The sequence below is a fragment of the Carlito syrichta genome, unplaced genomic scaffold (assembly GCF_000164805.1).
Source record: "Carlito syrichta isolate Samal-C Ts95f unplaced genomic scaffold, Tarsius_syrichta-2.0.1 Scaffold314525, whole genome shotgun sequence".
Classification (NCBI taxonomy): domain Eukaryota; kingdom Metazoa; phylum Chordata; class Mammalia; order Primates; family Tarsiidae; genus Carlito; species Carlito syrichta.
The window spans coordinates 1134040-1158731 of NW_007258621.1; the positions used below are offsets into that span (position 1 = coordinate 1134040).

A 24692-nucleotide genomic window follows, 5' to 3' on the forward strand; every position below is an offset into this window, starting at 1 on the left:
TTCTTCTGTGGGAGGCATGGAAAGGGGTGGGTTTGAATGAATGACAGAGAGGAATTGGAAAGGAATATTCCGAATGAGGCAGCAACCAAGAACAGGGCTTATCTGAGTCTGAGAGCAATCCAGACCGCCCTCATTTCCTGAGGCCCCAGTGTACGAAAAAATGAGGGAATTTCAAAACAGAGTTTTTAAAAGGCGCCGCTCTGTGTTTAACCTTCGCAATGCGCTTGTGAGACTTCACTGCACAGTCACTCCCAACAGTGCAGCACGAGGATGCTGGTCATCCTCAAGGAGAGGATGGGATTCGTCTCTAATGTTAATTCCTGGTGCATCACAGGCTGCGGGGTCTGGCATGGGGCAGATGCTAGAAGTTGTTTGATGAATATCAGCTGCTTGGGACCCTGCCACTGTATCTCGGAATGACCACACTGGGAGATCTTGTCAGGTGTCTGGGTCTGAGGCCCCTGCCCTTGGCAGAGGCAAGACCTGTGGGCGGGTCATGGGAAGACATGAGGGACTTCTGGCGGTAGGGAGGGGGCTGGGAGATATGACTGGATGAGGCAGGACACTGTGGAGCATGGAGGAGGCGTTTCACCAGCCCGAGAAAGCCAGGGAGGGCTTCCTGAAGGAGGAGTATCTAACCTAGGACATAAAGGATGAATAAGTATAAGCCAGGTGAGGGAAGGCAGGAAGGTTTCCAGGAGGAAAGAATAGCAGAAAATGGTCAGTGGATATCGGCACCTTGCTATGAAGGCTGTGGATGGAGAGGAAGGTAGGTAGATGCAGAGAAGGAAGGACTCTTAGGTGTTTTTAGGGGTTGGAACTTTATTTCCTAAAGTCAGTTCAGCCCGACTTCCTTTACTTGAAGATACTGTCAAGGTAGGTTTTTATTTTTATAAAAATTCAGACGTATTTTTTTGTAGACAAATTAGGAAATACAGGAAAGCTAAATGATCAGGGGTATTTGTCATCAGGAGGCTGAAGTAGCCCAAGGGCTGAGGAATATTGGGCAACCTGGGAGTATCTCCTTCCCTCCAGAGACGATAATGTTAACAATCATGGCTACTGTTGATTGAAAGTGAAATGGGTTGCCAGGCACTGTACTAAGCGCTTTATACATTTGTCTCCTTCAGAGCTGGATGAGTTCTCTATGGTTGCATAAACAAACTGTCACAAATTTAGTGACTTAGGACAATACACAGCTATGATCTCCCAGTTTCTGTGGACCAGGAATCCAGGCACATGTTCCCGTGCTCAGGGCCCCCTGAGGCTGCAATCAGGGTTTCAGCCAGGACTGGGGTCTCATCTGAAGGCTTGACTGGGGAAGGATCTGTTTCCAAGCGCTGGGTTGGTTGGCAGAAGTGAGTTCTTTGAAGGTTGATGGACTGAGGGTCTCAGTTCCTTGCCACATAGGAGTCAGCTCTACAGCTGTTGCCTTCCTCAAACCCTGCAAACAGAGAAGGTGAGAAAGAAGGTCTAACAGGATGGAGTTGCCATCTTTTTTTAACTTTTAAATTTTTTATTTTAAAATTGTGGGGTACAATTCAGGGTTAGGTATACAAATATTCATTATGCAGGTACCCTTGTTGATGAGGTGTGCCCCCCTTCCCCAGGCAGATTCCCACTATTGCCAATCCCACCTCCCCACCCCCCTGCAGTTTCCTGCTACTTTCAGAAACAAAATCATGAACTTTGCAGCAACCTGGATGGACTTAGAGTCTATAATACTGAGTGATCTTTCACAGAATTGTCATCTTTTATAACCTAATCACAGATATGGCAATCCATCACCTTTGCCAGAGTCTATTGATTAGAAGCAAGTCACTAGGCTAGCCCACACTTGAAGGAGAGGTGTGAATACCAGGAGGTGGGAACTATTGGAGGCCTCCTTAAAGCTTGTCCACCACAAATTCCCACACAGTCTCAAGGGGTCTCTGTCAATATCCCCACCGTGCAGATGAGAAAATTGAGTCACAGAGAAGTTGGAGGAGAAGTATCAGGATAACCTTTAATGTGCATCCAAATCTTATTCATTATCAACAGGGTCCAAAAAGCAGTTGAACAGACACTGGTTAGCACCTATAAGGTGCCAAGCACAATACTAGGTACTAGGAGGTACAGTAATTAAATCATGGTGCCCATATTCAAGGATCCACCCATGTAGTGAAAAAGACTAGCATCAAAGCTGTAAGTTTCAGCCAGGCATGGTGACTTATACCTGTAATCCAGGAACTTTGGGAAGCCAAGATGGGAAAAGTGCTTAAGCCCAGGAGTTCAAGATCAGCCTGGGTGAGACTTTGTCTCTACAAAAATAAAAATAAAAATATAGCTGGGCATGGTGGCACACACTCAGGAGACTGAGGCAAGAGGACCAGTTGAGTCCAGGAGATTAAGGCTACAATAAGCTGTGATCGTGCCACTGCACTCCAGCCTGGGCAACAGAGTAAGACAGACTCAAAAAAACAAAAACCACATGAGCTTCCATTCAGCTTGATAGATGATCAGTAGAAATATGCCCAAGTGCAAGATCTTATAAAGAAGGAAACAATACGTTTGAGCCTGTGGAACTGTGGAAGATCAAGGAAACCTTCCTAGAGGAGGTGGCACCTGAGTGAAGTTCTGAGCCCTTTTCTAACCAGATTAGAAGATGTGGCCTTGAAAGCATGGATGGCTTGCTCTGCTTAGAGGGGGGCACCAACATTTCTTCCCTCTTCCACTCCTTCCTTCATTCATGCAACATACATTTATCAAGCAGCTGCTCTGTGCCAGGCCCTGGGTGTGGTACTTTTAGATGTCACATGCCAGCAAATTCCCACCAGCAGACTTGTTGAGGAAGAAGTATGCAGAAGGTGCCTACTGTGTGCAGAGGGTTGCACTGAGTGCACCTCCCATCTGCATGGAGCTTGCACACTTGACGGCCTACAAGACAGGGGCTCTTGCAAAGTCTCTTCCAACCATAGGCGACATGTGGGACATGCCAAGCTCGGCAAAGAAAAGCCAGCATTTATGGAGTACCCACCGCTGTCTTCTTGGCCTCTCCACATCTCTGGAGCCTCCGACTGGCCTCTTCTTCCCACCTCCTCCACTCCCCAATTCAGAACTGTGTCTTCTGGCCAGCCATGTTCCAGCATGGAAGAGCAGGTTACATGTCATGGCCCCCTTGAGCGCTGTACCCGTCACCTTTGCCCATGTTACTCTGAGTACTGGGGGCTTTGACCCTCAACAGAGGGCATGTGATTGGCTGGCTAGATTTTTAGTGTTGGCCCCCATCACAAGTCCCAGGCTCATTCAAGATTTTGGCCAGCCTGACCTAGTCCCAACCATGAAACAGGAAATGAAACCCTGGCGAGGTGTGATGGCTCACACCTATAATCCCACACTTTAGGAGGCCAAGGTGGGAGGATTGCTTGAGGCCAGGAGTTTAAGACTGTCCTGGACAACACAGTGAGACTCTGTCTCTGCAAAAAAAAATTTTTAAATCAGCCAGGCATGGTGATGTACACCTGTAGTCCCAGCTACTCAGGAGACTGAGGCAGGAGGACTGCTTGAGCCCACAAGGTCGAAGCTGCAATGAGCTGGGATTGTGCCACTGCACTCCAGCCTGGGCGACAGAGTGAGACCCTTTCTCCAAAAACAGAAAAGAAAAGAAATTAAGCCCTCACCTTGGTCTTGTAAACAATAGGATTAGTCACTGCGTCAATCAGCCATGGGAAGCCACCCCAAGGTGAATGCAGTTCATTCATTCATTCATTCATTCCGTTTATACATGTTTGGTGCACACCTCCTCTGTGGCAGGCAAGATACTGTTCCCGTCCTTCTGGATCTAATTTTGGGGAAAATAGGGGGGGTGTAAGTCCATTAAACAGCAGGTGACGATCACGAGAGTGATGTTCTATATTAGAGGTGGTGTGGCCTGGCCTAACCCTGCCTGGTGTAAGTCTAGAGAAATTAACCCTTGTGTTCCTCCTCTAGAGTGAATAGAAGCTGAGCCAGAGGAGAAGAGGGTGAGGGAAGGCATTTCAGGCAGGGGGAACAGCATATACAAAGGCACAGAGGAGTAAAATGGAAATGTGTATTTGGGGCAGGGTGAAAAGGTCGCCGCATTCAAAGTTTTGGTGAAAGAGAGTGGCAGGGTTGGCATAAGGTAGGGTGGTGAGAAGAAGGAGGGGTGGAAAAGAGAAAGAGGCTCTGGTTTTTTCCAAGTTAGGGTCCTATAAAGTAAGGCTTACCTTGATGGTCTCACCATTTCCACAGCATGCTTCCATCCCCTCACCCCAATTAGCCAATTGTCACATATAAGCAGCTTTCAGATGGACACGTTCTATTTGGATGGCAGTGTTTTGTCCCGTTGAGTTTTCTTTTGGAGGTTAGCTGTCAAGATTTATAAATCAGAGTCTGGGCACCGTGGCTTATGCCTGCAATCCCAGCGCTTTGGGAGGCCGAGACGGGAAGACTCCTTGAGGCCTGGAGTTCAAGACCAGCCTGGGCAACACAACAAGCCCTTGTCTCTACAAAAAAATTTTAAAGCTTAGCCAGGTGTGGTGGCACATGCCTGTAGTCCTGCCTACTTGGGAGGCTGAGGCAAGACAATCACCTGAGTTCAGGAATTCAAGGCTGCAGTGAGCTATGATTGCGCCACTGTACTCCAGCCTGGGTGACAGAATGACATCCTATCTCAAAAAAAAAAAAAACCAATCAGGAGATTTCACATTTAAAAAAATAATCTAGATTTCCAGATTCTTGTGAAAAATCAAATAATCTGGCAACACATGTCTACACGTGGGGACAATTGGTCAAAGTTGTGGCAGTAATGGTTGCCTCCGTAGAGAGGGCCATGGACTCTCCGGTTCAGTCTAGACCCTCAGCCCCCATCCTGATTTATTTACCCCCAAGCCTATCCCTCAGAGGCATTCAGGTCTGGGGTCTCTGCCTTGGGGCCTCCATGTCAGGGTTCCAACATGCCCCACAAGTCACCTTATTCTAACTACATCTAGAATCACCCTGGGTCCTAACCCTGGGGACTGGCAGAGCCAGGCTCCACCACCAGTTACAACCCCCACCCCCCCCTCACCCCCACCTAGAGGAGCTGAACTGGCCAAGACTGGGTCAAGGCAGCTCTCATTGGGCCAGACAGAAAGAGGCATGGGAAGAAGGGGCGGGAGGGAAGGCTGGGACCCCAGCAACCCTGGCCCCCCCTTCTGTGCCTCATCCGAGACATACCCAGCTCCCACCTCCTCATCTGTATCTCTCTTCATCTTTCTCATAGTCTAGATAGCCAGAATTCAGTGCCAAGAAGAGCTGAGTCCAAATCATGCTCTGACACTCCACTGAGGTGTGACTTGCGCGGTCACCTCCCCTTACGTCCATTTGTAAACAGGAACAACGTCTATTGGCTCAGCGGATTATCATAGACATGAGCTGGCATCCTATGCATCAAGTGCAGGCATGGGACTGGCACTTAGTTCACAAAAGAGGATGCATGTGTGTTACGGTTTATTCAACCTAACTCTTCTGCCAGAGGTCTGTAGGGGACCTTGGTCATTACCCGGTGCCCATCCACTGGGATTTCTGTGAGCATCTGTAGGGGCGCTGTCATTACCCTGTGCCCATCCCCTGGGATTTCTCCAAGCATCTTTAGGTGGCACTGTCCCTACCTGTCCACATCCACTAAAATGTCTTCGCCATGTCTGCACACCCAGCTCCAGGAGAGCTGTCACTTCCCACAGCAGGCACCAGTATCTCCGTGTCAGCGAACTGTCCTCAGACTTTGACTGAGAGAGATCCCGAGTTCCTGCAAATTTACTTTCTCCCAGGGCAGCGACCTCTAACCAGTGACTGAGGGGTGCAGCTCCCTCCCCACTACTGGGGACAGCTCTGGGGTTTTGTCTACACTGCCTACAGTCTTTCCCTCCAGTACCGAGCCTCCAGGGGACTTTGCAGATACGGCATCCTTGTTGACCCTCTTCCCTTCGTGGTTCTGCTCCCCCTCCTCGCCTTCCCCACCGTGTTTCCTGAGGATATTTCTCAGTAAATCACGCCACGTGAATCCTCATCTCTGAGTCTGCCCCAGGGGAAGCCGACCAAAGACAGTATCCCTTTTCATCTCAACCCTCAAAACTCCCCTCCCTCCTACTCAAGTTCCCCTTCTTCCTCATCTTCCCCCTGTCTCTCCCCCCTCCGGTCTGCCTTCCCCTCCAGGCTGGCTTACTCGTGGCCTCCACCACCGATGTGGAAACAGATGGCATCATCCGGGTGAGAGAGCTCCCTTTGCGGTGATTTATGATCCTTGATTGGGCAGTGTTATTTTTAGCTGTCTCTCTCCACCTTCGGCTGTCCTCAGCCATGGAGGAAGATCTGCCCTGTTTCTTGGGCATCTGAATGTGGCTCTGGTAGTGGTTTTTAACCAGAGACAGTTGTGTCCTCCTGCAAGGGACATCTGGCAATGTCTGGACACATTTTTGGTTGTCACAGCCGGGGTGAAGGGTGCTACTGGCATCTGGTGGGTAAAGACCAGGCATGCTGCTAAGCAGCTGTTCATTGTGCAAGATGGCATTTGTGGTTCAAACTTTGGAAGCAGATTGGGGTTGGTCTCCAAGAGAACTGACCACACGACAGCACATATTGAGGTTCTGACTTCATAAGAGAGGAAGGTCCTGCCTCTATGGATGCTTCTAGGCTGACAGATGTTGGATCAGTGATGGTCCTTTGAAACTGTCTCTCCTCATGATGTATCAGTCAGCTTTTGCTATGTAACAATCCACCCCAAAATGTAAATGCTTATCATTGAAGAATTGATTGAAGTTCACAAATTCAAGTTGGCAGTTTGAGCTGGGTCAGATGAGTCGTACCTCTGGTCTTAGGTTGGCTCACTCACACACATCTGTGGTCAGCTACCAGGTGGGCTGGAGGCTAGCTGATCTAGACGGTTCTCGGCTGAGATGGATCCTCTCTCTCCACCTGGTGTCTCATGTTCCAGCAGTCTGGTCTGAGCTTGTACATGTGGCAGTAGCCACATTTTAAGAGTGAAAAAACAGCTATGGGGAGTCTGAAGCCTACAATGGGAACTGGGAAATGTCACCTCTGCTGTATGCTACTGGTCAAAGCAAGTTACAAGCCCAGATGTGAGGGGTAGGGAAAGAGACTCCACCTCTTAGTGGGAGGAGTCACAACGCATTCTCATCATTCTTGCAATCTACCACAATGGCATGTTCCCTCCAGGCTGAGATTATACATTTATTAGACTCCACATGGTGAGTGGCACCAGCATGCAATTTGGCTCTAAGAAGTTGTCAATTACTTAGCTATGTGGCCTTGGGCAGTTGCTTAACTTCGCAACTGGCCTTCGGTTTCCTTGCTAATATTATAGGCAAATTATGCCTAACCTGCCTGTCTCATAGGTTGTCAGAAAGCTCAAATAAATAGTCGCAGCAGAAGGGGCTATTGCTTTATGATCAGTCCTTGAGACAGAAGGGGGCCCTGCTGCTCCTGCTGGGCACGTGTTTCTCTCCCCCGCAAGCCCAGTCCTCTGTAATTTATTAGTAGTCAAGGCCTGACAAGCCCCTGGTGGATCCTCCATCAATCCTCCTGTCTATTTTCCAAGGAAAAACCCAAGTGGCTTTGCCAGAAACTCTCAGGATCCTTTTCACTCACGTCCAAATACTGAGCACCGCCAAGAGCCCCTTTGATGATTTTGTAATTTGGTCTTCTCAATTCCCTGGCCTCAGCCACTATCCCTGAACCCTGTGTCCTCGGCAGAGGCTTACTCCCGTTCAATAAACACAGCCTGCATGCCCGAGTTGTCTCAGAAGCCACAGATTCTAAGAAAGAAGAAGAGAGCTGTGTCCTTCCCAGATGGGGCGGGTCTGCGGAGGGGTCTCAGGCAGCTCAGTGCATGGCGACCGGCCTTCAAGCCTCCCCAGGGATCAGCCAGCAAGCATCCCACTAGCTTGGGGAAACTGAGACCAGAGGGATGAAAAGAAGAGCATGACCATCCCAGCCCTTGGGACTTTGCGTTGTTTGAGTCTGGTGTGAGAGAAGAAACACTGCCAATTAGTTATCATGACTCATTGATCTAGTTACTGAATGCTGACAGTGACAGTGTCCCCCGCACAAGACCAGGGACCATCCCTGTCCTGTTCACAGGTGTTCTTCTGTGCCTCACATCGGGCTGGTTCACAGGAGGTGCAGAAAGTGTGGAACGATTTCATTCAATCCTTCACCAACACATCAGGCAGTTATTATTATCATTCCCATTCTACAGATGAGAAAACTGAATCCCAGAGGGATGGGAGGATTTGTCCAAGTCACACACAGGGGAGACAGCAGAGTCAAGACTCAAAGCAGGTCAGTCTAGTGGTGAGGTTCATAGTCTCCATGGCTACACGTGTGGCCCCTTCAGCTCTGCAGGATACATAAGGCGCTAGGCCTGTGGCGGGGTGTGGGAGAGACACGAACAGAAATGCTCAAAGCAAACTGAATCACAAAGAAGTGAGTACCCAAAGAACGCACAGGGATTAAATGGCAGAGCTAGGATTCGAACCCAGGGCTGGCTAGGTCCAGAGTCCATGGTCATCCCCAGTGTGCTCTCCCATTTCCCCTGTGGGAGGTGGGCCTGTTGAATTTGCCCATTAGATGGCACTGAGTGAATGAATGAATGAATAAATGAATGAAGGGGTTACTTCTGGGCACCCCTCAACACCCATCCCCAAGCATGGCAAGAGGAGTAATGAGGCTCAGTTAAAGAAGTCTTAGCTCTAAAGCAGCTGGGCTTCAGAGGCTGAAGAATTGGATGGGTCTCTCAGAGAATCCCCAAGGGATGTTTTGTGACAAAAGCATCCTCTTCTTACGAAGCCCCCAGGAGGGACCCTGACTGGCCAGTGCTCCTGAGACATGGACGCCTTTCCTGGTGAGGCAGGGAAGAGCAGGGGACCTTGGGGAGGTGTCATAACCCTCTGCCTGCAGACAGGCCATCACATGCTATGTGAGTGAGAACTTGGCAATGGCCCCTCTATCCATTTCTACCAGTGGGGTTGCACAGAACTTGATAGAAGACACACAGGGCAAATCAGGCTGTGTCCATCGGGGCTTGGAAACAGCTCCAGCATAGCCAGAGCCCTGTCTGAGAGCACAACTGGAAAAAAAAATGTACCAGCCAGGTGTGGTGGCTCATGCCTGTAATCCCAACAATTTAGGTGGCCAAAGTAGGAGGATTGCTTGAGCCCAGGAGTTTGAGATCAGCCTAGGAAACATAGTGAGACCTTGTTTCTACAAAAAAAAAATTAGCTGGGCATGGTGACATGTGCCTGTAGTCCCAGCTACCCGGGAGGCTGAGGCTGAAGATCGCCTGAGCCCAGGAGGTTGAGGCTGCAGTGAGCTGTGATTATGCCACTGCACTCCAGCCTTTGTGACAGCAGGAGACCCCACCTCAATAAAAAAAAAAGGACCTAGTCAAGGTTTGAGTTGCCCTACCCCCATTCCTTATGACAGAAAGAGCTCTACTTTCTGCTGGGTGCAAGTGGAGGATAGTGATGGCTGTGTGCCAAACTCTGTCAGTGCTTTAACCCACTCTTGTCCATTGGATCCTTTCAGTAACCTATATTTATGCGCCACGTAGAGGGAGTCTGTTAAAATGTGCATCAGATGACATCACTCCCCTCCTGGAAGCCTTCCAGGGACTCTCCAGGAACCACAAAATTAGGTCCAAAGTCCTCTCAATGGTCCACAAGGCCTTTCTCCCACCCCTGTTATCTCTGGGGTCTTTTCTCCTACCACCCTGCCCCCACACTGATTCTCTTCCGGCTACTCTGATCTTTCGCCAACCCACTGAGCATTCATGTGCCTTAGGGCCTTTACACTGGCTGTTTCCTTCCCCCAAGTATGCACAAGTCTCATTCTTTCATCTCCATCAGGTCTCTGATTAAATGACCCCTCTTCAAAGAGGTCTTTGCTGACCATCCCTGCATTCCCTGTCCCCTTCTGTCTTTCTGTCCTAGTTTTCATCACAGTACCATTACCTCCTGATACTACAATGTCAGCTTCATGAATGCAGAGCCCTGGTATGTTCATTCTGTGTCCCCAGGACCTGGCATGGTGGCACTTAGTAGGTACTCAATAAACTTGCTGAATGAACGAGTGAATGACCCTGTCAGATTGAAATGAATGACCCTATTTTACAGATGAGAAATCTGAGGTTCTTAAAGAAAAGCCCAGATGAGACAGAGGTCATAATTGTGGGGACTGCATATGATTCTGTCAAATGAGAGGGCCCCCCCAAACCAGAATGTATTTTTAAAAGATTGTGTATTTATTTCTCCCATGTTTAAGCTTCAGTCACTTTCAAAGTACTTTCTGTTTGATGCCTACGCCTATCAAGACACTTTTTTAAATGTTCAAAATGGTTTTTGAACTCATCAATTTTGATGCCTTTTAGTGCATCTGCCATTTTTTGTCATCAGCAAAACATTTCCCTTTGAAGAGTCTTTTCATCTGGGGAAACAAATTGCTCGCAGCAGGATCAAGCAAACAGGGAGGGTGGGGCCCAGGGGTTGTGCCATTTGGGGGGCAAAAACTGCTGAGCACTCAGTGTGGTGTGGACAGGTTGTTCATGTAACATGAAATGGGCAAACACGTTGAAAGAATCTCCAAAAAAATTCCCTGAAGCTGAACGCAGCCTCTCACAACGACGCTAGCTGCTACACTGATGCCGGTGGGTTCCTAGAACACTCATCTGGTCATTGAAGCCTGTCCTACAAGGGGCCCACCCCCTAAACGATAATTCCGGGTTTGGGGGTCTTCCCTCGTATGGTCCTCTATTACTGGAAATTTAGATCATTTCTTCTGCCTGGTCAACAGCTCCATGACCCTCCTTGTACGTTCTCGTGTTTCCATAGATCTGTATATTTTCTTAAGACTTTATTACTCTCCTTTCCCTATTTCCTAGTTTCTTTTGTTATATTCTGGGGACTTGGATTCACATGATTATTATTAATAAAATTGTTGGCTTTAATAAAGCCCACTTTAAATGATTATTTTATATTTGCCTTTTCAGTAACTAATGACACAAAAATACAGAACAATTTATTTTTTTCTTTCTGGTTTTGTTGCTCAATATCAGTATTTATTTTGATTTACCATTTGGTCAATGGGGGTCAGTATTTGAGTTGTTTTGCTTTGTTTGAGGACACACAGTGGCAGTCTTTCTAAGTCTCCTTGGAAGAATATATTTCTGGCATGTGAAAGGTGGTCAGAAGGGTGGAGAATTCTTGGGCCACAATCTGTTACCCAGGATTGAGTATGTTTACAGACATTGATCCATTGCCTGGCCTGTGAGTGTGAGTGTGTGTGTGTGTGTGTGTGTGTGTGTGTGTGTGTGTGTGTGTGTGTGAGAGAGACACAGAGAGAGAGAGACAGAGACAGACAGAGAGAGAGAGAAATAAGTTTACTGAGCTATCATAAACACAGTAAAATTCAGGAACCTTCAGTGTATAGCTCAATAAAATTTTAAAAATTATGTATCCATCAGCCAGAACAAAATATAAAATATTGAGCCAGGCACAGTGACTCACACCTGTAATCCCAACACTTTGGGAGGCCAAGGTGAAAGGAATGCCTGAGCCCAAGAGTTCAAGATCAACCTGGGCAACATGGTGAGACCTGGTCTCTACAATAAAATTTAAAAATTAGCCTGTAGTCCCACTACTTGAGAGACTGAGACAGAAGGATTGCCTGAGCCTAGCAGGTCGAGGCTGCAGTTAGCCGTGATCATGCCACTGCACTCCAACCTGGGCGACCGAGTGAAACTCTGACCCAAAAAATAAAATGAAATATTTGCATTGCCCCAGAATGTTCCCTGATATTCCTTTCCATTCCTCCATGCCACTCTTCCAATAATACCGTGGTTTAGTTTTGTCTGTTCTTGAACTTCAGATAAATGGAATCACACAGTCTAGACTCTTATGTCTAGCTTATTCCAATCAGCATTTTAAAAATTGATCCATAATAGATGCACATATTTTGGAGGTACATAGAATGTGATGCATTCATATGATGTGTCAGGATCAAATCAAGGTAATCAGGATATCATCAACTTAAATATTTACATTTTCTTTATGCTAGGAACATTTGTATTATGCTCGTCTAGTGATCTAAAATGTACAAAAAGAAAAAATTCTACAGGTATTTAAGAAAAAAATGAAGCAAAACAAACTTAAAAAAACTCTAAACCACCACCATCACCCAGGAACAGAATCTTCATAAAGGAACAGAATCAGATTATTGAAATAGATTAATGTTGACTAAAGTCACCGTACTGATCCATTGAACACCAGGTTATGTTTCTTCTAGATTCAACATAGATTCTTCCACATTGTTATGTGTATCACGAGTTCACCCTTTTAAAATATTTTTTTCCATCTGAGGAGTACTCCCTGAATGAATTTACCACAGTATGTTTATCCATTTTCCTTGTGATAGACATATGGGTGGCTTCTAGTTTGGGATTACTGTTATTATCCAGGTCATTTTGTAGATACTGAGTTCCTCTCCCTGGGAATGGACATTGGCATGGAATTGCTCAACAGACAATAGGTGAGTGCTGGGAGAACTTGCCAGAAGCTTCCCAGTGTGGTTGCATTGCATCCATACACAAAAGTTCTCCTTGCTCCACATCCTTTTCAGTACTTGGAGTTGCCAGGGTTTTTTAAAAATTCTTATTTTTTTTTTTTAGCCATTCTGGGTGCCTAGAGACACCTTACTGTGTAGTCTTCATGTGCATTTCTCTGATGACTTATAACATCAAACATCTTTTCATGTGCTTATTGGTCATTTGAGTATATATTTTTTTGCAAAGTACCTGTTCAACTCTTATGCGCATTTACTTCTTTGGCTTTTAGTATTGAGCATTAGAAATCTAGGGCAAGGCCGGGTGCAGTGGCTCACGCCTGCAGTCCCAGCAATTTGGGAGGCTGAGACGCGAGAATTGCTTGAGGCCAGAAGTTCAAGGCCAGCCTGGATCACATAGAGAGACTCTGTTCCTATTATTTAAAAAGGAAAAAAAAAATCAGTGGCGAGCCTGATTCTGTTCCTTTATAAAGATTACCTAAGTGGTGGTGATGGTGGTGGTGGGTTAAGATTTTTTAGTTTGTTTGTAGTGTTTGGCTGTTTAGTTGGGATTGTTTTTGTTTGTAGTGTTTGGTTGGGTTAGAATTTTTTAGTTTGTTTGTAGTATTTGGTTGTTTAGTTGGGATATTTTTAGTTTGTTTGTAGTGTTTGGTTGGGTCAGAATTTTTTAGTTTGTTTGTAGTGTTTGGTTGTTTAGTTGGGATTTTTTTAGTTTGTTTGTAGTGTTTGCTTGGGTTAGGATTTTTTAGTTTGTTTGTAGTGTTTGGTTGTTTAGTTGGGATTTTTTAGTTTGTTTGTAGTGTTTGGTTGGGTTAGAATTTTTTAGTTTGCTTATAGTGTTTGGTTGTTTAGTTGTTTAGTTTAGTTTGTAGTGTTTGGCTTCATTTTTTTCTTAAATACTTGTAGAATTTTTTTTCTTATCTAGAAAATATCTCAACATTGATTGTTGTTGGGTTTGTCTGGTACTCACTCAGCTCAGTCAATGATAGACAGAAAACCTCAAGACAGTTTTTTATTATTTTTTCATTACTTTTCTGTCTTTGTTCTGCTCCCTCTTCCGCAATTTCTGGATTTATCCTCTATGTTTCTAAGATGACATGAGCGCTGTGGCTCCTTTCAAGCCCAGCAGAAGGAAGGAGGGGCTAAGTGAGGTTGTTGAGGTAAACACTTCTGGCTGCGGAGTCCAGCCTCCTGGGAGAGCAGGGTGGGGAGCACTGCCATGGGAAGCCTCACTGGGGACCCAGCCTTGGGTCCAACACTACCTTTTCTCTGGTGATCACTGAATCAGAGAAATAGCAATGTCCTTACTCTCTACCAAGCCTGGCTTCCTTCAGTGGCCGACAGCCAAGTATTAACACCAACCTGGGATTTTCCACAACATGGCAGCCAAACTGTGTCGCTCCAAGTACTTGGGGCAGCCCATACTATATTCTTCCAAGCACTTAGAAGTCCCCATAGCACGGCAGCCCATATTACATCCCTCCAGGCACTTGGGATTCCCCAAAACATGGCAGCTCATACGACAAAGTATGGCACTTGAGGTGTCTTACAACAGGACAGCCTACACTAGGTTCCTCCAAGCACTTGGGATTTCTTACAGCATGGTGGTCCACACTGTGTCCTTCCCAGAAGCACCAAATGGATTTGAAGGAGCCTGTTTACTCCTCAGTCCTAAAGTTTGTATGCTCTGGGGTCTCTTCCACTGACTTGAAGGTGACTTATTCTTTCCCACACGACCTTCCACAAATCTGTTCCAGCCTTCTGTCAATCTACTTCCATCCACACTCTATTTTGCATGAATTATATGAATTTATGTGGATGCCAATCTTCTTCAGTTGTGATAAAAGCTTTCCCTGGTTTTTATATTCCTTTGGTGGGGTTTCAAGAGATATTCAGGAGAGGGACATAGATAATCCTGGTGCAAAAGTCACCCTCTAACCCATAAGTCCTTTTCCACTCCCTGAGGCCACACAAAGCTGGTATCTAATCCAATAAAGATGAGACCTCATTTGGCAACATGCTCCTTGTATTTTATTATACAATCCGGGAGCCCTCTTATTAAATCTAGATTTACACACATAACTAAGTGTATTGTAGATGTTTAATCGTGACCTAGGGCCTATTTTTCTGCCAGAAACCAGGCAAGTCCAGGTTTGGAGAAAAAGGAAGAAGAGTTAGGTAGAGGTCCCTGTAGCCTTGAAAGGCTTTTACTTATAAATGCTAAAAGGCCCTGGGGCTGACTCTTGCCTTAGAAATAGCTTCCTCCTTCCCTAAGCACCTTGTGGTTAATGCTGCCAGGGCCTGGTCCGTTGGCTCCTCCACAGAATCCCCCACCTCACAGCCTTCCCCAGCAGCCTCAAAACCTGTAAGTCTTCTGCCCACGCTCCTTGTACGCCTGTCAGGCTGAACGTGCCAGTCCTAGAACCTGAGTTGCTCCTTCATCCCTCCGTGCCTTTACACACTGCTCCCATGACCTAGCAAGACTCTTTCCCTTCCTCATCTTAGTAAACATCAATTCATCCTTCACATTTCATCCGAGAAGTCTCCACTGGAATTCTCATCCCTTTCCCTAGACTCCCCAGCTGCAAGCACAGGGCTTTGTTTTCCCTGACCCTGATACTTTTCACAGTGCATCACAGAAATGGAGTTGGGTTCTGTCTCCTGTATTGAGCTGAGAGAGGAAGAGGATGGTGATTTCTTCGTCGTTACATACCCTAAGTTGGATGCATGCCTGCCATATTGTAGGAGACCATTACTGGTTTCTGAATGAACAAAAGATGGTTGGATGGATGGATGGATGGAGGGAGGGATGGAAGAAGAAAGTATAAATGAATGAATTAAGAGTGGATGGCCTGAGCCCGCAGGTTCGAGACTCGCCTGAGCAACTTGGCGAGACCTCATCTCTACAATAAATCCAAAAAAACATTAGCCGGACGTCGTAGCACGCGGCTGTAGTTCCAGCTACTTGGAAGGCTGAGGCGAAAGGATCGCCAGAGCCCAGCAGGTCGAGACTGTGGTGGCCGGGAGCGGCCACTGCACTCCAGTCTGGGCGACAGAGTGAGACTCCAACTCAAAAAAAATACAAATAAAAATAATGCATTAATTATAAATGGAAGGACGGATGGGTAGACCAAAAGGTAAATGAATGGATAGAAAGGAGGAAAGATGGATGCATGGGTAAATAAATAGATGTTGGATAAATGGATGGGTGGATGGTTGGATGGATGATGAAAAGATGGATAGATCAATGAAAGAAAGGATAAGTGAATGGATAGGTGGATGAATGAATGGTGGATGGAAGTATGGATGGATGAATGGGTGGACCAAAAGACAAATTAGTGGGAGGAAAGAAGGAAGGATTAATGGATGGATGAATAAACAGTGGATAGATGGGTGGGTGGATGGATGATGGAAAGACGTATGGATGGATGAAAGGTGGATAAATAGTGGATAGATGGATGGGTGGATAAGTTGATGAATGAATGGTGGATGGAAGAATGAATAAATGTTTGGATGGATGGCTAGAAGAAAAAATACTAACTGGCGACAGTGGGCAGTAAGGGGTGTTCTTACAGGAATGTTGACCTGAGGCTTAGCTTCCTTCTCAGGGTCTCACTTCATCCCCTCTTGACTTGAAGGCCAGGCTATGCCCATTTCACAGATGGGAAAAGTAAAGCCCTGAGTTCAGCTCCCTGAATGTTGAGGGACAGTGGAAGAAACAAGGATAGGACTCAGACCCCTAAACGTACATGATATCCTCCTGACAGGCTCCCTTCACCAGCGGCCCTTGTACGAGGCTCCAGTGACAAGGCCCCCAAAATTGTAAGCAAAGTCGTCTGGATTTGGGAGATTTCCTGGGGAGAATTTCCATGGTTCTCCCCTTATTTCCCAAGGAGTCCAAGACCCCCAGGAGGTGAGGCGTGACCTCGCCATTGTGAAAGGCTGAAGCAGGCTCCTCTCGCCCGAGCCAGCTTAGCTTGGCGCATCCTCTCCGAGGGCCACTGACTCCAGCAGGCGGCAGCTGTTTATTACTCCATGGCCTCTGCTTACTCCATGGCCTCGCTACCCGGGTCTTCCCTTTGTTTCTTCCTTGTCCATTCCTACAACACGTGTTCAGTGGACACTCCCGCTGAATCATCTACAAGGTCCCTCCGAAGCTGCTTATCCTGACCTCCCTCCATTCTCTTGCTCTCCTGCGGTCCTCCCAGCCAAGTGAAGACCCAGAGACCAGCCAACATCACCTGTGGCCAGGCACTGCTAAGCGCACCCAACTGCTCCACGAAGGATGTGCACTTGAGCCCCCACTCTACGGCTGAGCTCAGAATGGTCCAGCGAGGGCCACACAGCTAGTGTGAGGCAGAGCTGGGTTTGAATCTGTATTTCATCTCCTCCTTGAATTCTCAGAACGACCTGATGAAATAGGTGGCACAACCTCCAGATTAAGGTAAGAAAACTGAAGCCCAGAGAAGAAAGCCCAATGCCAGACTCACCCGGCTTGGGTGGACGGAGCCAAGACGTGGCCTGGACGGTGGACAGGGGATGTCCAGGTGGACCTGCAGGCAGCTCAAGATGGAGGAGTGCTCTGATAGGAGGGTCTGGGGACATCAAAGAAGGTCTTCGGAGTTGCATCATTAAAAGTGCCTAGGGGCCAGGCACGGTGGCTCACACCTATAATTCCAGGTGCTTTTGGAGGCCGTGGTGGGAAGATCACTTGAGGCCACAAGTTAGAGACCAACTGGGGGACATAGAAAGACCTCGTCTCTACAAAAAAATTTTCAGCCATGCGTGGTGGCGCACACCTGTAGTTCCAGCTACTGGGAAGGCTGAGATGAGAGAAGTGCTTGAGCCCAAGAGTTCAAGGCTGAAGTGAGCTATGATAGCCCCACTTCACTCCAACCTGGGTGACAGAGCTAGACCCTGTCAAAAACAAAGCAAAACAAAAAACCCTAGGATTTCTTTTAGGTAGTGACGAGGCCAGCTTTGCTCATGGGGAAAGCATGGGATTCAAAACCCCTGATGGTCTAGCCTCAACTTGACTCACACCTGAGCTGTCCTCTGGGGAGGCTGAGGCCTGAGGCCTGGAGGTTGGGCTCAGCGATAAATGCCCCCAGAAGCACTAAAGGCTGGAGGGATGAGGTTGCTCGGCGGGGCTGCGGAAGAAACCCACAAGGCAGGCGAGCAGCCAGTAGCATCAGTGCCCGCAAAAGAGATCAGAAGGGATGTCAAAAAAGTGTCATTTTTCCTCCCCAGTTATTTTGAAGAGGAAGAAAGAGAGTGAGAGAGAGAGTAAGGAGGAACGGGGGGGCTGTGGGCCTAGTTATAAATGAAGAGTGGCATGAAGTTAATGATGACTCATTTTTTAAATTGATGTTTGACAAGAACAAGAGAGGACTGAGACCAGGACAATTAGGGAGTAATGATGAGCTTCAGCCCAGAGAGCAGAGCAGGAAAGGACATCATCCTGGAGGGCCGGGACTGGACAGGACTGTCTCGGGGCCAGGCTGGGGGTGGGTGTCCCACGGGTGTCTAGGAGGAGGAGTCTGAGGGGTAGGAGCAGACGCTAGGGACGTTCTGCTGGACGGCACATCTCGCCTCTGCCTTCTCTCCTGGCCCATCGTTGACCCGCAAATCCACTCCACTGTCTTCTCTCCTCTGGAGCCCCGGAATGCCTTCCTCATGGGTCCCTTTACTTCCTCTTTCATCCTCTCCCCCAGTTCATTTGCATCGGGCAGGCAGAAAAATCTGCTAGAGACAAAGTGAGTGCCATTCCTCGTTCTAGATGCTTCTAGGTCACCTCAGATAAAATCTAAATGCCGCACCTTGGTCTCCAAGATCTAGGTTGAGGCGTGAGCCAACATTTGCCTGTCCAGCCTCCTTTCTTTTTTTTTTTTTTTTTTGAGTTGGAGTCTCACTCTGTCACCCAGACTGGAGTGCAGTGACCGCTCCCGGCCACCGCAGCCTCGACCTGCTGGGCTCCAGCGATCCTTCCGCCTCAGCCTTCCGAGTAGCCGGAATTACAGGCATGCGCTACCCCGCCCGGCTGATTTTTTGATTTAATGTAGAGATGAGGTCTCACTGCCCAGGCGGGTCTCGAACCCGCAGGCTCAGGCAATCCACTCACCTCAGCCTCCCAAAGGCGTGGGATTACAGGCTGAGCCACCGAGCCCGACTCAGCTTCCTTTCAAGCCGGGTGGCTCCTCACTCTGTACATGTCAGGATTCTGGCATCCTCAAATGTACTAAACTCATTCCCACTGCAGGGTCTTTGCACATGCTGTTTTCTCTGCCTGGAACACTCTGTCTTCATATAACGGGCAGAGGTACTCCTTGGCCTTCAAGTTTAAGCAAGTCAGAGCCAGTGTTTCAGAACACCTACCTGAAGTAAATCTCTTCTGCCATTCTCTCTCATTGCATTCTCTGGCATTTCTATAGACCTTACCATGATTCAAAATTACAGTTTTGTTTATGTATGTACTTTTATGCTGTCTAGTTTCTCCTCTAGACTATGAAAGCAGGAGGGACCGTGGGCTTTTAAAAATTTGGCAAAGTATTATTCAACACCTAAGATAGTGAATTACACATAGTAGAATAAACGAGGAACCTGCTATCTAATGCAGTGGTTCCAGTTTAGCTTCAGGCACAGCTGGATCCAGGTGATCAGCATCATCAGGGATCTTTCTCTGTTTACTTCTCAATCTGCTGTCCTCTGTGCCATTTTCATGCTCACGCAGGCTCTCTACAGGGCACACTTCTGTTCTGCCAGTTTATCAACTCCAGTAAAAAGAGAGGCTCTCTTTTCTAATCCTTTCAGACAAAGTCAAGTCATCATTTATTCACTTGGCAAGTCTTTACTTATTATGTATACTTAACTATGTTCCAGGCACTGTTCTAAGAATTAAGGAGTCCTCAGTAAACAAAGTGGAAGGATCTTTACCATTTTGGAGCTTACATTCTAGTGGGTGAGACAGACAGTAAACAATAAGAGGTTAATAAGTACTCTGAAACACTTATACCTGGGACGGAGTTGGAGAGTATTGGAAGGGGCGGGCAGAACCCAGTCAGTACGCCTGAAAGGATGTCACTTGGAAGCGCCAACAAACTCTCATGAGCAGGAAGGAAGGGCCTGGACTCTCATGGGGTCTGCACCCACCATTCCTGTTTCAGCCACACCAAGCCTGACGCTGGGAAGCCATCTCTGGTGGGAGTGGGCAGTCCTCTTGGTTATCAGCTCCCACATGACTTTGCTTCTCTGCAAAAATGTTTTCCCGACCTTGAAATCTAGGAGCGCCCATGAGGATGCACCTTGCGGGTCTCCGAAGAGTCAAAGTTGAGAATTGTAGTTTAGTAGCACTGCAGTAATATTTACTCCAGAAAGGGCCACATTGGGTTGGGCTTGGCTTCAGCAATATTGGAAGGGCTTGGGGGTTCCCCCATGTTATTGTGAGGCCATCTGAGGCCCTGAGGTCAGAGACTAAGGCATCAGGTGATGCTGTCTTGTCCTCAAGATGACCATCTGAACAAGAGTGGCCATGGTGTCCGTCTCAGATGCCATCTCAAAGGGTTTGGTAATGACTGCCTAGAACACAGTGTTAAGTGCAGATCCAAGCTCAGCAGGAGCATGTGCTGGGATCCACTAGTAATGTCTGCTGGGATGTGGGAATAGTGGGTTGTGCATACATTCTAGAGATTTGCCACACCTGATCAAATGGCTAACATTGCGAAAAATGACCAGCTGGAAATAGATGCAAAGCAACAGCAGAGTGATTGTCCTAAAGCCGTGTGTCACAATGAAAATGGATTCTGGGATCAGGCCACTCCTGGCTCCACCACTTGCATACTGTGTAACTTTGGGCTAGTCAAATACCTCTGAGCTTCAGTTTTCTCTCTCTCTCTCTCTCTCTCTCTCTCTCTCTCTCTCTCTCTCTAATTGATATCTCTGTTGCCCAGGCTGGAGTGCAGTGGCATGATCACTGCTCACCACGGCCTTGATCTCCTGGGCTCAGGAGATCCTTCTGCCTCAGCCTCTCTAGTAACTGGGACTACAGGCATGCACCACCACACCCAGCTAATTTTTTTTTTTTTGTAGACACCAGGTCTCACTATGTTGCCTAAGTTATCCTCAAACTCCTAGGCTCAAGCAATCCTCCTGCCTCAGCCTCCAAAAGTACTGGGATTACAAGCATGGGCCACTGTACCTGGCTATCTCATTATTATAGTGATAAGACTATGCAGGATTTCTGAAAGATTAAATGAGGTCATGTATACAAAATTATTCATATAATAGTAGAAACTCAGTAAATCCTACTTCCCATCCTCTCCTCCTATATCCATTCAACCTGAGAAGGTAAGAAGTTGGGAAGGAGAGGGAGAAGACCCTAAAATAAGTAGAATAGGGGGAGCACAGAGGGACTGACCTAGAAATAAATGGAAAGTAGAACAATTGGAAGGTAATGGAGAATTTTTAAAAGCCAACCCTGAAGCTTCCAGAACAGGAGATACAAGCTGAACTGGCTAGTGCACAGCCTTCCAAAGAGACTCTTGGTGTGGTGGTTAAGAGTGTGTGGAACAGGGTCAGACAATGTAGGTTGAAAACCCAGCTCCACCACATGCCGACTATGTGATGTCACCTGTCTGTGCCTCAGTCTTCACATTTGTAAAATGGGAGTGGTGACAGCATCTTCCCCATAGAGTTGATGCACTGGTTAAATGAGAGCTGTGGACAGCACCAGCACAGCCCCTCGCACATAGTAGGACTATAATAACGTAGTGGTTGTAATCACCATGGCAACCTGATGAACACCTGCTCCCTCTGTGGCCTGGAAATACACCATCAGGTCCCGTTCTTTCTATCACTCCATCATCACAGGATAATGGGGGACATTGACGACATCGCCCCAGAAAAGAATTCCCCCTGCTCCATCCAGGGGATGGGCCCCTCTCATGCCCAGGGCTTAGGGGGCGTCCAGGCCTGCAGGGTGACCACACCATGCAGAGGTCTCTCTGAGCCCCATCCGAGCAGATGGTATCTCTGGGGTCCATCCTTAACAATCACAGTAGCAGGACCTTGTCACATCCCTGGAATTCACCAAGAAGCCTTGCAATTCGCTATTTGGAAACAATTTGCCTGGTTCTTGGCCTCTGAGCATCAATTAATGGGGACGAGACCATAAATGACAAGAAAGCAGGAAGAGACACAGAGGATGAGGTCACAGCAATCACAGGCTCAGAGGAGGTTCCCTGGAAAGGGGGCTGGCAGCGGGGTGTCCTTCACCTCCAATTGCACAGGTGGGGACTGCTTTCCGCCAGGAGCCTCCAGGGAACCACAGCCAGAAGCCTGTGGCCAGGGCCTCCAAGCGCGGGACCAGAAGGCTGTGCGGAGGCCACCCTGAGTGTCCAGAATGCAGGCAGGCCAACTTGGTTATCCCCTACCTCCACTCAGGCCTGTCCCGTGGCCCTACTGGACCCACTGTCTCTGAGCCTGTCCTGAACAGTCTCAGCTTTGTGGGACCTGTGGTGCAAAGCAACTCTGTCATCCCCACCAGCCCTGCTGCAGGCTGCAAGTACTCCCTGGAGATGCGAAGGACTCCTTGGGGCCCTTTTCCAAGAAGGTCTGACCGACACCTGTCGGGAGGTGGGCACTCAGAGTCCAGGCCGACTCCAGTGTGGGTCTACGTGCTGGTTGTGTGACCATGTGAACCCCTCCAAGCTTTGGTTTTCACATCTGTAAAATGTGAATTTGTTTTAAGGAGACAAATGGGCTTCACACGGTGCCTGTCCCATAGAGAGGGCTTGAGCAGTGGAGCTTGCTGGTGCAGTTGCCGGAGTAACTGCTCATAGGAAAATAGCACAGATCTTCTGGAACTTGCATAAGGCCGTCTCCTAAGGATGTAGAAGAGGAAGCAGTTGTCTCACTCTGCCTCCAGGCTCGCTCATGGGGCTCTTGGCAAGCCTCGGGTCTGTCCCTGCTGGCTGGCTGTAGGTCAGAGTCACCAGCTTCCAGTCACAAGGCCCCTCCACAGGGCAACTCACAACCTGGTCTCTAGCTTTTCTTTTTTCTCATTTTATTTTTTTAATGTAAAGATGGGGTCTTGTTATGTTGCTCAGGTTGGTTTCAAACTCCTGGGTTCAAGCAATCCTCCCTCCTCAGCCTCCCAAAGTGCAAGAATTACAGGTGTGAGCCACTGCACCCAGCCACCTCTTGCAACGGCAAGAAGATTCGAGAAAGGGGAAGCCACTGCCTTTCTGTCACCTGATCTCAGAAGTGACAGCCTCTTATTTTTGCAAGTCACGAGGTCCCACCCACACTCAAAGGGAAGGGAGTCACAAGAAGTCCAGATATGAACACCTGGAGGCAGGAAGGAGGGGAGGCTAGGAATCTAGGTAGGAACCTTGAAGGCTGACTACCCTTCAGTTTGCATGCTTACTGAGTGCCAGACCCTGTGTCAATGCTTTTCAAAACAGCGACAAGAGAGGTTTTTGAATAGTATCATCACTGGTGTCAGTCTGTTTAACCCTCTCTATGACCCAGTGGGACAAGTAGGACCTGCCTCTTGATTGGGAAGAGCAGAACACGTGACTTTCCAACAGCGAATATGGTGAATTCTCTCCTTAAAAGCATGGGCAGAGCACAGTGGTGCATGCCTGTAATCCCAGCACTTTGAGAGGCCAAGGAGATAGGATTGCTTGAGCCCAGGAGTTTGAGACCAGCTTGGGCAGCATAGTGAGACCTCATCTCTATAAAAAAAAAATCAAAAAATTAACTGGGCATAGTAGCATGCACCTGTGTTCCCAGTTACTCCAGAGGCTGAGGTGGGCGATTGAGGCTGCAATGAGCCATGATCGTGCCACTGCACTCCAGCCTGGGCAACAGAGTGAGAGCCTGACTCAAAAAACAAAAACAAAATCCTGAAGGAAAGGGGCTGGCAAAAGATAAAATGGATACTAAGAGGCCCTCAAAAAAGAGAGAAAATCCTACCAAATACTACGACTGTCGCTATTGTATAGGCAAGAAAGTCGAGGCTCAGAGAAGTCAGGGAATTGCCTAGAGATCAGGAGGAGGGACTGGAATACGAACCGTGTTTTCAGTTTTCACATGCCACTCCGCAAAGGTCAGACTGCTGTCCTTGGAATCCAGTTGTGGACGGTCTGGGCCACCCTGAGCTCGTAAGGTTGACCCTCTGACTAATGGGGTCAGGAAGCCAGCAACATGGTAGTCAGGGGAGCCTTGCAAATGAGCCATAATGTGGTAATGTGATTTCCTTGCCCGGGGCAGGCTGAGCATTCTGGGCCAGGGGAGCAAACGCCTTGGCCTGTCTGGCTGGGTCTCGCTGGAGGCTGGAGGGCCCCTTGATCATTGTAGCCAGCACCATCCATGGGGGTTAAAATCGAAGGGCAGAGCTAATCCCATTGGGAGGAAACTTCCTTGAGTCCTCAAAATTAGCAAAGCATACCCAGGAGGCACAGGGAGAGAGGGCTGACCCCATCCTGGGGTCCCTATCCTGACCCCAACAAGCTCAGAGCAGAGCAGCCTTCAGACGTGGGCAGAGTCATAGCCAGAGGGAATGGGTACTCATCCCCAGCCAGGTCTGGTTCCCTGTCCCACATCTGCCACCATCTGTCTGTGGGACCCAGCACAAACCACAAAACCCTTCCAAGCCCGTCACCTGCCCTGTGAAATACAAGTGTCCCCACAGGGACACCATGAGGACAAGAAAACATAGGGTCTGCAGAGCACTCACCGGTAGATGCTGCATCAACAGTCGCTCTGCTGGGTGTATGGGACGTGCCAGGCAGAGAGCCACTGCTTTCACACTGTGTCCCTCATGCCAGGCTCAAACTCGGCCCCTAGTCACATTTAGTGAATCCGTGAAAGGATCGAGGAAGGATTCAATTCTGAACAGGATAAAGGTTTGGAAGACGCGAGTCCAAAAGCTCAAATCATCCACAGATGTAGCGTCCACACGAAGTGGGCTGTGATCCTATTTCTAAAGACAGCTTTAGCCGACGAATCCATGTTGTCCCCCCCATGCCTGGCAGTGGGGTGCGTTTTACCCACTTCAAAGAGCAGCTGTCCCCAAC

The 24692-nt window shown here is 48.0% G+C and overlaps 1 long non-coding RNA gene across 1 annotated transcript; it reads right to left on the reverse strand.

Annotated features, from left to right (window-relative positions):
* Window positions 1-866: 866 nt before the first annotated feature.
* Window positions 867-24692, reverse strand: LOC110596824. The gene is made up of 2 exons (XR_002482741.1): window positions 24353-24692; window positions 867-1444 (listed from the first exon to the last, which is right to left on the reverse strand). It is a non-coding gene; the product is annotated as an uncharacterized LOC110596824 (long non-coding RNA).